This window comes from Megalobrama amblycephala, unplaced genomic scaffold (assembly GCF_018812025.1).
Source record: "Megalobrama amblycephala isolate DHTTF-2021 unplaced genomic scaffold, ASM1881202v1 scaffold253, whole genome shotgun sequence".
Lineage (NCBI taxonomy): Eukaryota > Metazoa > Chordata > Actinopteri > Cypriniformes > Xenocyprididae > Megalobrama > Megalobrama amblycephala.
In genome coordinates, this window is record NW_025953340.1 from 15,019 (window position 1) to 29,529 (window position 14,511).

The window sequence follows — 14,511 nt, forward strand, 5'->3', positions numbered from 1 at the left end:
TCTTCAACGCATGGCATCACACCATAGCCATTCTCTCTTGAGTCCAGGATGGAGAAATAATAATGGATAGTAGGGCTCAATAATCTGGATGAGAACGGCTTGTTCCACGTTCTCAACACCTTGGTGTGGAGATTGGGAAAAAATGGCAGACTCAGACACTGAAGGCTGCGACCGAGACTGCAGGAAGTGTTCATCGAGTTTACTTTTCTTTTGCACTTCCTGCTTCTCTGTTGGCCATTTGATGTTTAATCTGGCCATTGCTATGGTCACAACCTCCAGCAGCTCCTCAAAAGCAGGAGAATGAGGTGGCGAGTCCTCAATTTCACCTGCCTTGATGCTTAGAACATCTAATTCCTCAGAACCAGATAGTTCTAGCACCTGGTCCTCATTCTGGTTGGAAGACGCCCCAGATCAGGCTTCCGATCCCTGAATGAGAACATTGGAGCTGGTTTCTGAAAGCTAAGAAAGGGCACCCTTCACCACCTCCATCTGTGACCCCCATCATCGTAAACGCCGCTCTGCCTTGGCAGGCGCAGGTCCTGAATCACGGGGAGCGCGAGCCTGGCCTGCCTCATCAAACAAAACCAGGTGGGAGTGGTGCATACTGAGCAGCAGCAGCTCACAGTTTGCACAGACAGCACCCTCGAGTGATGCCCATGCATGCTCCACTCCGAGGCACATAACAAACAGCGAATGTGCATCTCCCTCCGGAATATAACGTGGACAGGGAGACGCATACTGCCTGAATTGCCTCTGACTCACCATAATATATATGTTATATAAATGCTTTACACTGGGACAAACACCAACACCAAATAAGACAAGAGCAACACAGAACGCTTGATGAAGAGCAGAAGCTAACACAGTTGTGTGTCGGCTCTCCTTTTTAGCTTCCATGTACGCTGTCACACGTGACGTCAATATGCAACACCAATCAAGACTGGACTAGTTCAATACGTACTTGAGACGCGGTCATGCTGGAGGCATTCCCCAAAGTGTCGTTCTGATGCAGCATGAGTTCCCTTGAAAGGGAACATAAAATCCAGCATAAATTACTATTATCAATGACAATTAGATCACTTATCCTCAAACTGTTCAGTAAAGCCGGGGACACACCTAACGATTAGCTGAAACATTCTAAGACTGAACTGAACACACATACCGATTGTTTCCTTCGACTGGAGCCGATTTATATACTCACACATGGAATTTGAACACCGACTGTAATCGCAGACTGAACGCAACTGGCTCTGACTGGACGCGTTTGAGCACGATCAGTCATAAGTATCAATTTACATTCATAATTGGCCTTACAATCGTTAAGTGTGTGCACGGCTTACGAGTAAATCTTACAAATGTTGACAGCCATATGAAAGTCAAAATTAATGAGAATATTCATTCAATAATTGTGTTGAGTTGAGACATCAATGGTCAAGAGGACAATTGTGCATGAGTGCACAGGACACAGGTGTGTTCCCTAAAGCTGATTTACCAACCACACATCTCTCCTGACTTTTCTGTTTTTTTCCTATGACCCCATAAAAAAGACAATTAACTTTAATGAAATAAAATACTCTATTCATTGCATTGGTGTAACATAATGTCTAAAGCATTTTTTTGTGTATGTGTGTGTGCTCTTTTATGATCTAAAACCTGACAGTAAAAGAGAAAAAAAAATGAAAACAGTTTGCTGCAACGGCAGACTTACCTTTGCCTATAATCAGCTGTGTTTCTTCAGTGTGTTGTTGACCAAATCTACACTGGCAAAGCAAAAGCATTTTGGCAGGGGGCTGCTCCTACATTTGTATACAGGTTTATGAGGGACAAAAGCAGGACTAGTTTGTTGACTGCTGTTTGGCACCGGAACAGAGCTGAGGTACTGTATATGTGTTCCTTGTGATGTTATTAAAAGATGTTCAGACTGACGCCAATACTCCATTAAATCAAGGCCTGCCTGATCATTATTCCTGTCAGGCACCAGTGCTCCACTTCTGCAGAGGTTAATGACTGTTTGCCCCATTGTCTTTAGGGAAGATTTATCCTGATTAAAGGCCTGAGGAGGTCAAAAGGTCATAATGTGAAAGGATCCTGGGTGCTGTAGTCTTAAACAGGGGTGGGAGGCTAAAAAGTCAGTTTGAAGATTAGCATTAAATATCAAATTGTCTTTGGTTTACTTTTGAAATTATTACAGAGTGTGTTCATGTGTGCGAATAACAGAAAGAGATAGATTTAGTAGACTGTTAAGTTCCATCATTACCAGCATAGTTCAACGATTATGTTTCCCGAAACCATAGTTCCAATGAACATTCGTAAACAGCATCACAAAGCTGTGTGGTTGGAGCTACAGCTTTCGTGGTTAGAAGCATAGTTTCTTAGTATGATGTGTGGACTTATAATACATAGATCATGTTCTTAAGCATAATAAGCCAGCAACATACAGTATATTCTATGTCTTTCATTCCAAATATATACAAATTCCATTTTACGTCTTTTAGTTTGTAAAGAAAATTAAAGCACAGTTTTTGAAGAGTGTGCATGTGCGTACATGCACTGGTATGCCAAGGTAAATCCAGAGTGAATGAAACATCTGGAAATAAAGCAAATCAATGAAGAACACAAATAGCGAAGTAATCTTCAGATGTCATGTTTGTTATTTATAACAATAATTTGATATTAATTTGATCTAGAATTGATTAATTAGTAGACGTTATTACTTCACCACCTGTGCGACGTTATTAACTATATTGTTGAAACAAAGTGGTTTGAACATCGGTTGTGCGACAAAGTTACTATGTTTTTGGGAAACAGTTTTGACTAACTAGTTAGTTTCTCCAACGATGCATCGTACTATGGTGGCTAAGCTGCAAGTTACGTCGTTGTATGGGAAACTAGCCCCAGAACGGTTCTGTTCAGTCATTTCATAAAAATATATCTGATTCAAAAGATTGATTCATTCATAACTATGGCTTTAACAATGTCTTGAATACTGAAAAAAACAATTTGTTTTATTTTTTGATTTTATTTTATTTTATTTTTATTTATTTATTATAAATGTCCTTTTCATTTAAATTAATTAAATAAAAGATTTAAAGGACTATAAGAGAATAAAAAAAGATAGAAAAACAGTAAAAGGTACATCTGAACTTTTTTTCAAATAACATTAAAATATGTACACAGAAAAGCTAGTTACGTTTAGACAGTGTGGCTTTACCATGAAAGTCCACTACAGCAGCAAAACGTCTCGGGTTACGAGTGTAACCCTTGTTCCCTGAGTAAGGGAACGAGACGCTACGTCCAATGACGCAATGGGAACCCTCTGCATTTTGTGTTCGTGAAGCACCTCTGTATCCAACCAATGAGAAGACGTGACGTCAGAGGCGGGTGACGTCACGGACCAGGAAACTATAAAGCATACCCGGAACAAAGAACGCTAGCTTCTGAATATTGTCTGAAGCACGAGCGCTCCAGGCATGAAGGAGGTACGGCAACGCGACGTAGCGTCTCGTTCCCTTACTCAGGGAACAAGGGTTACACTCGTAACCCGAGACGTTCCCTTTCGTGGGAACATCGACGCTACGTCCAATGACGCAATGGGAACGCTGTCCCAACTACGCCGTGTCACCAAGTGCCTGGCTGTTATCTTGTAAAACTGTAGCACCTGGAGTGACATTCAAGTTAAGATTGTAAAATCTGATGAAGGTGTGCTGGGATGACCATCCAGCCGCACCACAAATATCGTCTAAGGAAACTCCTGACAAAAAAGCCTTGGAAGCAGCCATACCTCTAGTAGAATGAGCTCGAATAGTCAAGGGACATGGGTGTCCCATTGCTTCGTATGCAAGTGAGATGGCCTCGACCACCCACTTGCTCATCCTCTGCTTAGATGCTGGGCCCCCTCTCTTAGGGGACCCATAACATACGAATAACTGATCTGTTTTTCTCCACAGGGCAGCTCTGTGGACGTAAGCATCCAATGCCCTCACAGGGCAAAGCAGATTCTTCTTTTCCTGATCCATGTTCGTAAAGGGAGGCGGGCAGAACGCCTCGAGTATAATGGGACCTGGGACCCTCGACGACACCTTTGGGACATAACCCGGTCTGGTGTGTAAGAAAGCCTTAATCATACCAGGCGCAAATTCTAAACATGATGGAGCGACTGACAGCGCTTGTAAATCCCCAATCCTTTTTTAGGGATGAAATTGCCAACAGAAGGATAGTTTTTAGTGTCAGGAATTTGTCTGATACTTCTTCTATTGGCTCGAAGGGAGCCTCAGCTAGCCCCTGGAGCACAATAGTCAGATCCCAGGTCGGGGTTTTTGTGCGCGCCGCAGGCCTCAACCTGAGCGTGCCACGAAGGAAGCGCATGACTAGGGGGTCTCGACCCACCGAGGAACCCCCTACAGGACTGTGATAAGCCGAAATGGCTGCGATGTACACCTTTAGTGTTGAAGGGGTTAAACCTTCGGAAAACTTCTCTTGAAGGAACTGCAGCACATAGCTGATTGGAGACTGGACAGGATCCAAATTATGTTGGCCACACCATGCGGCAAACAGTTTCCATTTATATGAATACAGCTTCCTTGTGGAGGGAGCTCTGGAGTGAAGAATGGTCTCCACAACCTCGGCTGGGAGACCAGATTCTATGAGCCTTGCCCCCTCAGAGGCCAGGCCCACAGTTTCCATGTTTCTGGGCGGGGATGGAGAATCGTACCGCCCTCTTGCGACAGGAGGTCCTGTCTGAGAGGAAGCTCCAGAGGCGAGCCGTGAAGAAGAGACATTATGTCCGAGAACCATATTCTGGTCGGCCAGAAAGGGGCCACCAGTATTAGGTCGACCCTCTCCTGGCGAACTTTCTCCAGAACTCCGGGGAGCAGTGAGATCGGGGGAAATGCATACAGGCGCAGCCTCGGCCACGTCTGTAGCATAGCATCCAGCCCTAGAGGTGCTGGTTGCTGCAGGGAATACCACAGAGGGCACTGAGATGACTCCTCTGTGGCAAATAGATCGACTTGAGCTCGACCGAATGTTTTCCATATTAGTTCCACCACCTCGGTGTGGAGTTTCCATTCCCCCGGACTCGCGCTCTGCCTCGACAGAGCGTCCGCCCCACATTCAACCGCCCGGGAATATAAGCAGCTCTCAGAGAGAGGAGCTTTCCGTGGGACCAGAGGAGGATGCGGCTGGCCAACTTTGATAATATGCGAGACCGCATGCCCCCCTGATGGTTGATGTAAGAGACCACCGTAGTGTTGTCCGTGCGGACCAACACATGGTGATCCCTCAGGTCTGGGAGGAAGTGTCTCAGAGCTAGAAACACCGCCATCATCTCCAGCCGATTTATGTGCCAGGAGAGCTGATGGTCCTCCCAAAGACCCTGAGCTGAGCGACCACTCATGATCGCCCCCCAGCCCGTGAGAGAAGCATCTGTCGTAAGCATTACACGACGACGAGAAGTCCCCAGCACGGGTCCCTGGGACAGGAACCAAGGCTTTTTCCACATGACCAGAGCACGAAGGCATCGCCGCGTGACTTTGATCATGCGAAAAGGATTTCCCCTCGGAGAAAACCCCTTGGTCCTGAGCCACCACTGTAAGGGTCTCATGTGCAGGAGGCCAAAAGTAATGACGTTGGACGCAGCTGCCATCAGACCCAACAGTCTCTGAAACTGTTTTACAGTGAGTGACTGGCCTAGCTTCACCCCATTCACGGCCCCGAGAATGGAATTCACACGAGCAGGGGACAGTTGCGCCTGCATCGTGGTGGAATCCCAGATTACTCCTAAATAGTTTGCAACCTGACTCGGGACCAGCACACTCTTTTTGGCGTTGAGCCTCAGCCCAAGCCTTTTCATGTGCGACAGAACAACATCTCGATGTTGAACTGCCAACTGTTCTGTTTGAGCTAGTATCAACCAGTCGTCGATATAGTTCAGCACGCGGATGCCCTGGAGTCTCAGCGGAGCCAGAGCTGCATCCACGCACTTCGTGAACGTGCGGGGTGATAGCGATAGGCCGAAAGGAAGAACCCTGTATTGGTAAGCTTCGCCCCGAAAGCAAACCTGAGGAACTTCCTGTGAGAAGGATGGATGGATACATGAAAGTATGCGTCTTTCAGATCTATCGCCACAAACCAGTCCTCGGACCTGATCTGGGGAATGATCTGTTTGAGTGTAAGCATTTTGAACTTCAACTTCTTTACAGCTCGATTTAACACACGTAGATCTATGATCGGACGCAACCCTCCATCCTTCTTTGGAACAATGAAGTAGCGGCTGTAAAAGCCCGACATTTTGCTGGGAGGAGGAACCCTTTCTATAGCTCCTTTTTGCAAAAGCGTCGTAACCTCTTGTTCCATCACCAGAGACTGCTCTGGGGTTACCACTGTGGGAAGCACCCCATTGAACCTGGGCGGTGTAGAACCGAACTGAATTTTGTAACCCTGTTCTATTATGAGCAGTACCCACTTCGAAATGTTTGGGAGACGTTTCCATTCTTCCACATATTCTACTAAGGGAACCAGTCTCTTGAGACTGGTCTCTGGTGTTTTTTGAGCACTTGGCTCGTCCATCTGACGCGGCGCACCGGCAGACAGACGAATCAAGCGCCAACCGACCCTCCTCGGAGGATCGGTGGAGACCGCTGCGCCCTGACGCACACTGGGTGGCAGGGTTGGCAAGACGGTCCCCTGAGGGCACCGAGGAGGACCCGATATCCGAATCCTCTCGGAGGGGGCTGCCCTCGAGAGATCCTGCACTAATAATGTCAGGACCTCTTTTTTGAAGCCTTCCGGGAGATAATGACGGTCCTCAGATCCGTCCTACCTCCGGAAGGCTTCGCCTGTGTCGCCCGGCCCGGTCCCCATGATTTTTGTGGGGGAGCACGGGAGGCGACACTGGCCTTCTGTTGCGCTCTGTGCGCTGAGGAGCTGGCTGTCGGCCGAGGCTGCTCCCGCCCAGCAGCCTCGGGGGGGTGAGAGCGGCGGGGAAGAATTTTCTGGAAGGCCGCTGACTGCTTGCGTGTCTCCTGAAACCTGTCGACGACAGTTGTAACTGCGTCGCCGAACAGGCCAGCAGGAGACAGCGGCGCATCCATCAAGACATTCTTATCTTTATCCTTGATGTCTGATAAATTGAGCCATAAGTGCCTCTCCGTGGCCACCAGGGCTGCCATAGAACGGCCTATTGATTTGGCCGTCTCCTTGGTGGCCCGGAGAGCTAGATCTGTCGCCTTACGGATCTCTTGGATTGCATCGAATGTCGCTTCCCCACTCTCATCTATCTCCCCCAGCAGATCAGCTTGGTATGCCTGCAAGATTGACATTGTATGCAGGCACGCCGCCGCCTGACCCGCTGCCGAATAAGCCTTGCCCACCAAATTAGATGTTATTTTTAAGGGCTTGGTGGGCAATGTCGGGGTCCTGAGGGACGATGCAGACTCGGGCGAGAGATAGCTCGCAAGCGTCTCCTCTACCCGAGGCATCGCCCCATAGCCGTGGTGCTTCAGCCCCGTGATGTTGCTATATAAAGACGTTTGGGGGCTGAAAACACGATATTGGACAGGTCTCCTCCACGACCTCGACACCTCAGTGTGGAGGTCGGGGAAGAACGGCAGACCCCGACGCTGGGGTAGTGACCGTGCGGGAAGGAATCTTTCATCCAACTTGCTTTTGGGTCTATTTTCATGTTTTTCCGCGGGCCAGTCAATATTTAGCTTTTCAACTGCCCTGGTCACTACTTCCAGCAGCTCCTCATAAGCTGGGGATGAGGATGGCGGTTCCTCATCCCCTTCGACACCCTCCACATCAGCCTCCTCGGAGGAAGATATATTGAGTGTCTGTGTCTCCCTCCGGGGGGAAGAAACCGCAGCGCGTGCTTCCACCGCCAGAGGAGAGACACTGGGTCCGGCAGGTAAGGGGAGCGATAAGGCTGGGCCCGTCTCTCCCCCCTCTGCCAGATCCATTTGTGAACCCCACGAGTGCAGACCGCGCCGAGCCTCAGCAGCGGCGGGACCGGACCCGCGGGGAACACTCGCCGCGGCGCCCTCCTCGAAGAGCGCCCGGCGTGAACGCAGCACTCTGAGAGTGAGCCTTTCGCAGTGCACACAGACAGCTCCCTCGAGAGCTGCCTGTGCGTGCTCAACTCCCAGGCATCTGACACACATCTCGTGTGTATCCCCGTCCGTGATGAAGCGAGGACAGGGATGAACACACTTCGTAAACTGCTGCTTTCTTTCCGCCATAATATATATATATGTCTTTTTATGTTGTGCTTGGAAGCTCTTGTCCTCAGACAAAGAGATCACTGTGTAATATAAATTGGACAGACAACAATAAATAAGACAGACAAGATACAGATAGCGCTTGCTGAAGACAACAGAAGCTAGCGTTCTTTGTTCCGGGTATGCTTTATAGTTTCCTGGTCCGTGACGTCACCCGCCTCTGACGTCACGTCTTCTCATTGGTTGGATACAGAGGTGCTTCACGAACACAAAATGCAGAGGGTTCCCATTGCGTCATTGGACGTAGCGTCGATGTTCCCACGAAAGGGAACTCTGCTCAGTGCTACTGACAACACTAAAATGTCTCCACTTTAGGATGTGTCTGTTGCGAGTATGTTTAATCTCTGTTTTTTTCAACACATGGGCAATATAATCATCACAGATACAGTGCACAGCATAAATGAGTACACCCCCTCTGAACAAATACAAAAGATGTATTACAAAAACTAAAATGTATTAAATATATACATCATAAAAACTGAGAAATATATGTCATTAATAGCCATAAAATAAGTAAATTAGCCAATTTTGTTTAAATTAAGGATTGCAGAAATGAGTACACCCTAGATTTAATTCAACAAATGTATAATATTCTAGCACTTAGTATGCCCTACATAATTTTGAATATACTGCTTTGACACTTCTTGGCACAGTGTGTACAAGGTCATGACAAATTGTCACATCTGTGCTGTTTAACTTCTGGATGATGAGCTCCTTAAATGCTCCTTAAATTTTACTGTGGGAACCAGGCACTTCTCACTGTACTCCTCCTCTAGTAACACCATAACATTTTGGATGCTGTTAGATCCAAAATAATTGATTTGATCTCATGAGACCAGAATATTGATTCCCAGAATCTACATTTTGTAAATATGGGCTTTGGAAATGGCTAACTGACTTTATTGTGCTTTGGCTACAATGGGTAGTTCCAGTAAGAACGCCCCGGGTTACTTCACTGTAACCCTGTTCCCTGAAAAGGCGGGAACGAGAAGCTGCGCTTTATTCAGCGCTGTGGGAACGTCTTTAGTCGTGACCAGCTGTGAATATATGTGTAAAACAACGTCAATGAAATTGACCTATATTTATAGCCTTGCGAGACGTCATCGGAATGCGCCATGAGCGAGGCTATAATTAGATGTGACACCTGTACATCAGCAGATATTTTGTCTGAAGAGCAGTCCAGGGACATCTCAGTGCGGCAATGAAGCGCAGCTTTGCAGGGTTACAGTGAAGTGACCCGGGGCGTTCCCTTTCAAAGGCTACACTCTAAGCTGCGCTTTATTCAGCGCTGTGGGAACGAGAATACCCACGCCGCCGCACTGTGTGTCCGGACCCCCTGGCTGTGAAGTGTGTCACAAAGCACAGAGAGTCTCAGACACTAGCTTGTGATGTCGACTCAAGGACATGAGAGCCCGGAGTAACATGAACATCGAAACTATAAAACCTTATGAATGTGTGCGGTGAGGACCATCCTGCCGCATCACAAACATGTTGCAAGGGAGCGCCCCCTGCCAAAGCTCTAGAAGAGGCAACTCCCCTGGTGGAATGAGCCCTAATACCCGTTGGCGAAGTCTGACCACGCGCCTCATAGGCAAGGGCAATAGCATCTCTCACCCAATGTGACATGGTCTGTTTCGTGGCGGCCGCACCCCTGTTATGGCCGCCATGACAAACAAACAGTTGCTCTGACTTACGCCACTGGCTGGTGCGGTGGACATAAGTCTGAAGAGCACGGACTGGACACAGTCTGTGAAGTCTCTCCTGCTCCGGCGTAGAGAACGGCGGAGGGCAGAAGGCTTCAAGAGTGACCGGATGCAAGTTCAAGAAAGGAACCTTAGGCAGATAGTCAGGATGAGGATGCAAAATCGCTTTCACCATTCCTGGGGCAAAGTCTAAGCAGGATGGCACAACGGACAGAGCCTGCAAATCCCCAGTTCTTTTCAGAGAAGTTATAGCCATAAGAAAAAACATTTTCAGAGTTAACAGCTTGTCAGAAACTGACTCTAACGGTTCAAAGGGGGTCTCGACCAGGGCCTCAAGGACTATAGCTAGGTCCCATGAGGGGATCCTGGTTCTAGAAGGGGGCTTAAGCCGCCTAGCTCCTCGAACGAAGCGAGAGAGCAGGACATGCTTGCCCAAAGGCACCCCGTCGATCAGAGCGTGGCAAGCCGAGAGAGCGGCCACATAAACCCTGAGAGTGGCGGGGCATGTACCTGTCGATAACTTTTCCTGCAGGAAGTCCAGAACTGTAGCAACTTGGCAGTTTACTGGATCTGCATTGTGTGCAATACACCATCTTTCAAAGACACCCCATTTGTTGGCATAACTTGCTCTAGTAGAGGGAGCTCTAGCATTCAAAATAGTCTCGATAACTTGAGGTGAAAGCCCTGTGTCCCTCAGTTGGTTCCCCTCAGGGGCCAAACATGAAGATTCCACATCTCCGGCCGGGGATGAAATATTGTCCCCTGCGCCTGAGACAGAAGGTCCCTCCTGCTCGGTATCGCCCAAGGCGAGCCGTCGAGAAGAGACATTATCTCCGAGAACCATATTCTGTTCGGCCAATGCGGTGCTATCAATAAGAGGCAAATCCCTTGTTGGCGAACTCTGGCTAGAACTCCCGGGAGCAGAGCAACTGGAGGAAAGGCATACAGGCGCATCGAAGGCCATGTATGCGCCATCGCATCCAGACCTAGGGGGGCTGGGTGACTCAGAGAGAAGTAAAGGGGACATTGCGCTGTCTGATGGGAGGCGAAGAGGTCCACCTCCGCCTCGTAGAACCTCAGCCATATCTGTTTCACTACGTTGGGGTGAAGTTTCCATTCCCCACTCAGTAAATCTGCTCCCACATTCTGGTCCCCAGGAATATACACTGCCCTCAGTGACAGGAATTTGTCCTGGGCCCAGAGAAAGATCTGTCGCGCTATCCTGTTGAGATGGCGCGAACGCAGACCTCCCTGACGATTTACATAAGAGACTGCTGTTGTGTTGTCCATCCGCACTAGGACATGACAGCCTCTCAGCTGCTGGAGGAAGTATTTCAGGGCCAGAAATACAGCCATCAATTCTAGGCAGTTGATGTGCCAGACGAGCTGATGGCCCTCCCATTCCCCTTGGGCTGGACGACCACTTAAGACCGCTCCCCAGCCCGTCAGGGAGGCGTCCGTCGTTAGCAACCTGCGACAACACAGCGCCCCTAGAGTGGGACCCAAGGTGAGGAACCGGGGTCTGAGCCACACAGACAGGGTACGAAGCCCGCGGCGCGTAACCCTTATTTGCCTCAGGGGTTTGGCCCTTGGATGAAACCCCCTGGCTTTGAGCCACAACTGAAACGGTCTCATATGCACCAGGCCCATAGGAATTACCGAGGACGCTGATGCCATGAGACCTAACATTCTCTGAAACTGTAGAATAGTACAATCCTGGCCTAGCCTGACATTTTTCAGGGTGTGAAGAATGGTCTCAACTCAAGCGGGAGACAATTGTACCCGCATCGTGGTCGAATCCCAGATGACCCCTAAATATGTCGTTCTCTGGGTTGGACAGAGAACGCTTTTCTTCTCGTTGAGTCTCAACCCTAGAGAAACTAGATGAGCTAAAACGACATCTCTGTGTTTTAATGTCATCTCTCGTGACTGCGCCAATATTAGCCAGTCGTCTATATAATTCAAAATGCGAATGCCCTGGAGTCGCAACGGAGCCAGTGCTGCATCCATGCATTTTGTGTATGTGCGGGGTGATAGGGCTAGGCCGAATGGAAGAACCCGATACTGGTAAGCTTCGCCCCCGAAAGCGAACCTCAGGAATCTCCTGTGTTGTGGCAATATTTCGATATGAAAATATGCGTCCTTGAGATCGATCGTGACGAACCAATCGCACTGTTGGATTTGCGACACGATCATCTTTACTGTTAACATTTTGAACTTGAGAGCTTTGACTGAACGGTTCAGGCCTCGAAGATCTAAAATTGGACGCAGCCCCCCGTCCTTTTTGGGAACTAGGAAGTATCGGCTGTAATAACCCAACTCTCTCTGTGAAGGGGAAACACGTTCTATGGCCCCTTTCTCCAGAAGAGTTTGCAGCTCTTGTGACAGTAACGTCGCTTGCCCCGGCTTCACGGTAGTGGAGACCACGCCGTTGAAACGCGGAGGACGACGGAAAAATTGGATTCTGTATCCGAATTCTACTGTCTTTAGAACCCACGCGGAAATCCCTGGCAGTAGTTTCCACGCTGCCAGGCTTTCTGAAATGGGCACTAATTTTGACACTTCCTTTTGAGGGGATACTAGGTGTTCCGTGTCCTGATGTGTTACAGGAGCTAACGGAACACCTAACATTTCGCTGGAAACCGCTGCCCCCCGAAGCACCAGAGGTGGCGGGGAAGGAGGGTTTTTGTGGAGATGTCGAGAAGGGGCGAGTTTTAGATGTAATACGCGCCCCGTCCCGAGGGGGGCCATCCCCACAGGGCTGGGCGCAAGACCGTCAGGATTTCTTCTTCTTTTGGAGAATAGTCCTGAGGTCTTGCCTGGGAGGTTGTGCAGGGCGGCGAGACGGTCCCCAGTCTTTACGAGGGGGAGCTCGGCTCGCCACACTCTGCTTCTGAACCTCTCTCTTAGAAGGACCGGGTTGGGGCTGGGTGGCTGACGGCCCCTCCCCCTGAGTGCGGCGAGGAAGGAACTTCACAAATGCTTCTTCTGATTTTTTCACCTCCTGAAACCTGCTCACGACTGTGTTGACCGAGTCTCCGAACAGGCCAGAAGGTGATACTGGGGCATCAAGAAGGAATACACGATCTTTATCTTTGATGCCCGTGAGGTTTAGCCACAGGTGCCTCTCCGTGCTAACCATAGCAGCCATAGAACGGCCGATGGCACGAGCCGTCTGCTTGGTGGCACGGAGAGACAGATCTGTGGCTCGACGAAGCTCAGTGAACGCTTCCTCTGTGATGGTAGTGCCGGCACTCAGATCCTTCAACAGGTCAGCTTGGTACGCCTGTAACACTGCCATAGTGTGCAGCGCAGCACCAGCCTGACCTGCAGCTTGGAAAGCTTTTCCCACAAGCGCTGAGGTGGTTCTACAGGGCTTTGTGGGGAGGGTAGGCTTTTTTAACAATGATGCTGACACAGGCGAGAGATAGCTCGCCAGCGTCTCTTCAACCTGTGGCATCATCGTATACCCCCGTGCTTCAGCACCCACGATAGTCGAATAAATCGACGTCGAGGGCACAAAAACACGGGAAGTATATGGCTTTTTCCATGACTTAGATAACTCGTCATGGAGGTCCTCAAAGAAGGGGAGAGACTGGCGTTGTGGCCCCTCCCCCTTGCCACCGGACAAAAACCTATCCTCAAGCTTAGATGGTTTGGGGGTCTCTTTTTCCTGTGGCCAGTCTAGCTGTAATCTAGCCACAGCTCGAGTTACTACCTCGAGTAATTCCTCAACGGCTTTATCATCACGTGAGGAACGCTCAGAGGCAGCAAACTCGAGAAGAGAATCATCGTCCCCGCGTGAGCTGAAGAAGCACTGGAGTGCGCTTCAGGATCGCGCGAGAAGACGCGTGGATCAGGTGACAAATCGGGCGAAAGGGCAGGACCCGTCTCCCGTTCGTCAGCGAGATCCATTTGCGAGCCCCACGATCGTAATGCGGGTGCTGCTCCCTGGAAGAAAGAGAGACGAGCACGCAGCATCTTAACTGTGAACATTTCACAATGCTGGCACTCGCCGCCTTCCAACGCAAGGACAGCGTGCTCTTCCCCCAAACAAACAAAACAGTATGGATGTGTGTCCGTTTCGGCGATCGGACGCGAACACGGAGGAACACACCGTCTGCCTTGTTCACTCATACTTCTCTCAATATATATTATAATATAATAAAATATATATATATAATATAAGGAACGTTCACTTTCACTTGGACTGCAGAGTGAAAGGAGGAACAGATAAGAGAAAGTTTTCTGCGCTCTGCCTATCAAATCTAACACCTGACAAGAGGGAAAGAGAGAAATGATAGATGCTTATGAGACAAAGTTCACACACAACTTCACAGAGTGGCCTCTGAAGACAAAAGACCTGCTGATGTACAGGTGTCACATCTAATTATAGCCTCGCTCATGGCGCATTCCGATGACGTCTCGCAAGGCTATAAATATAGGTCAATTTCATTGACGTTGTTTTACACATATATTCACAGCTGGTCACGACTAAAGACGTTCCCACAGCGCTGAATAAAGCGCAGCTT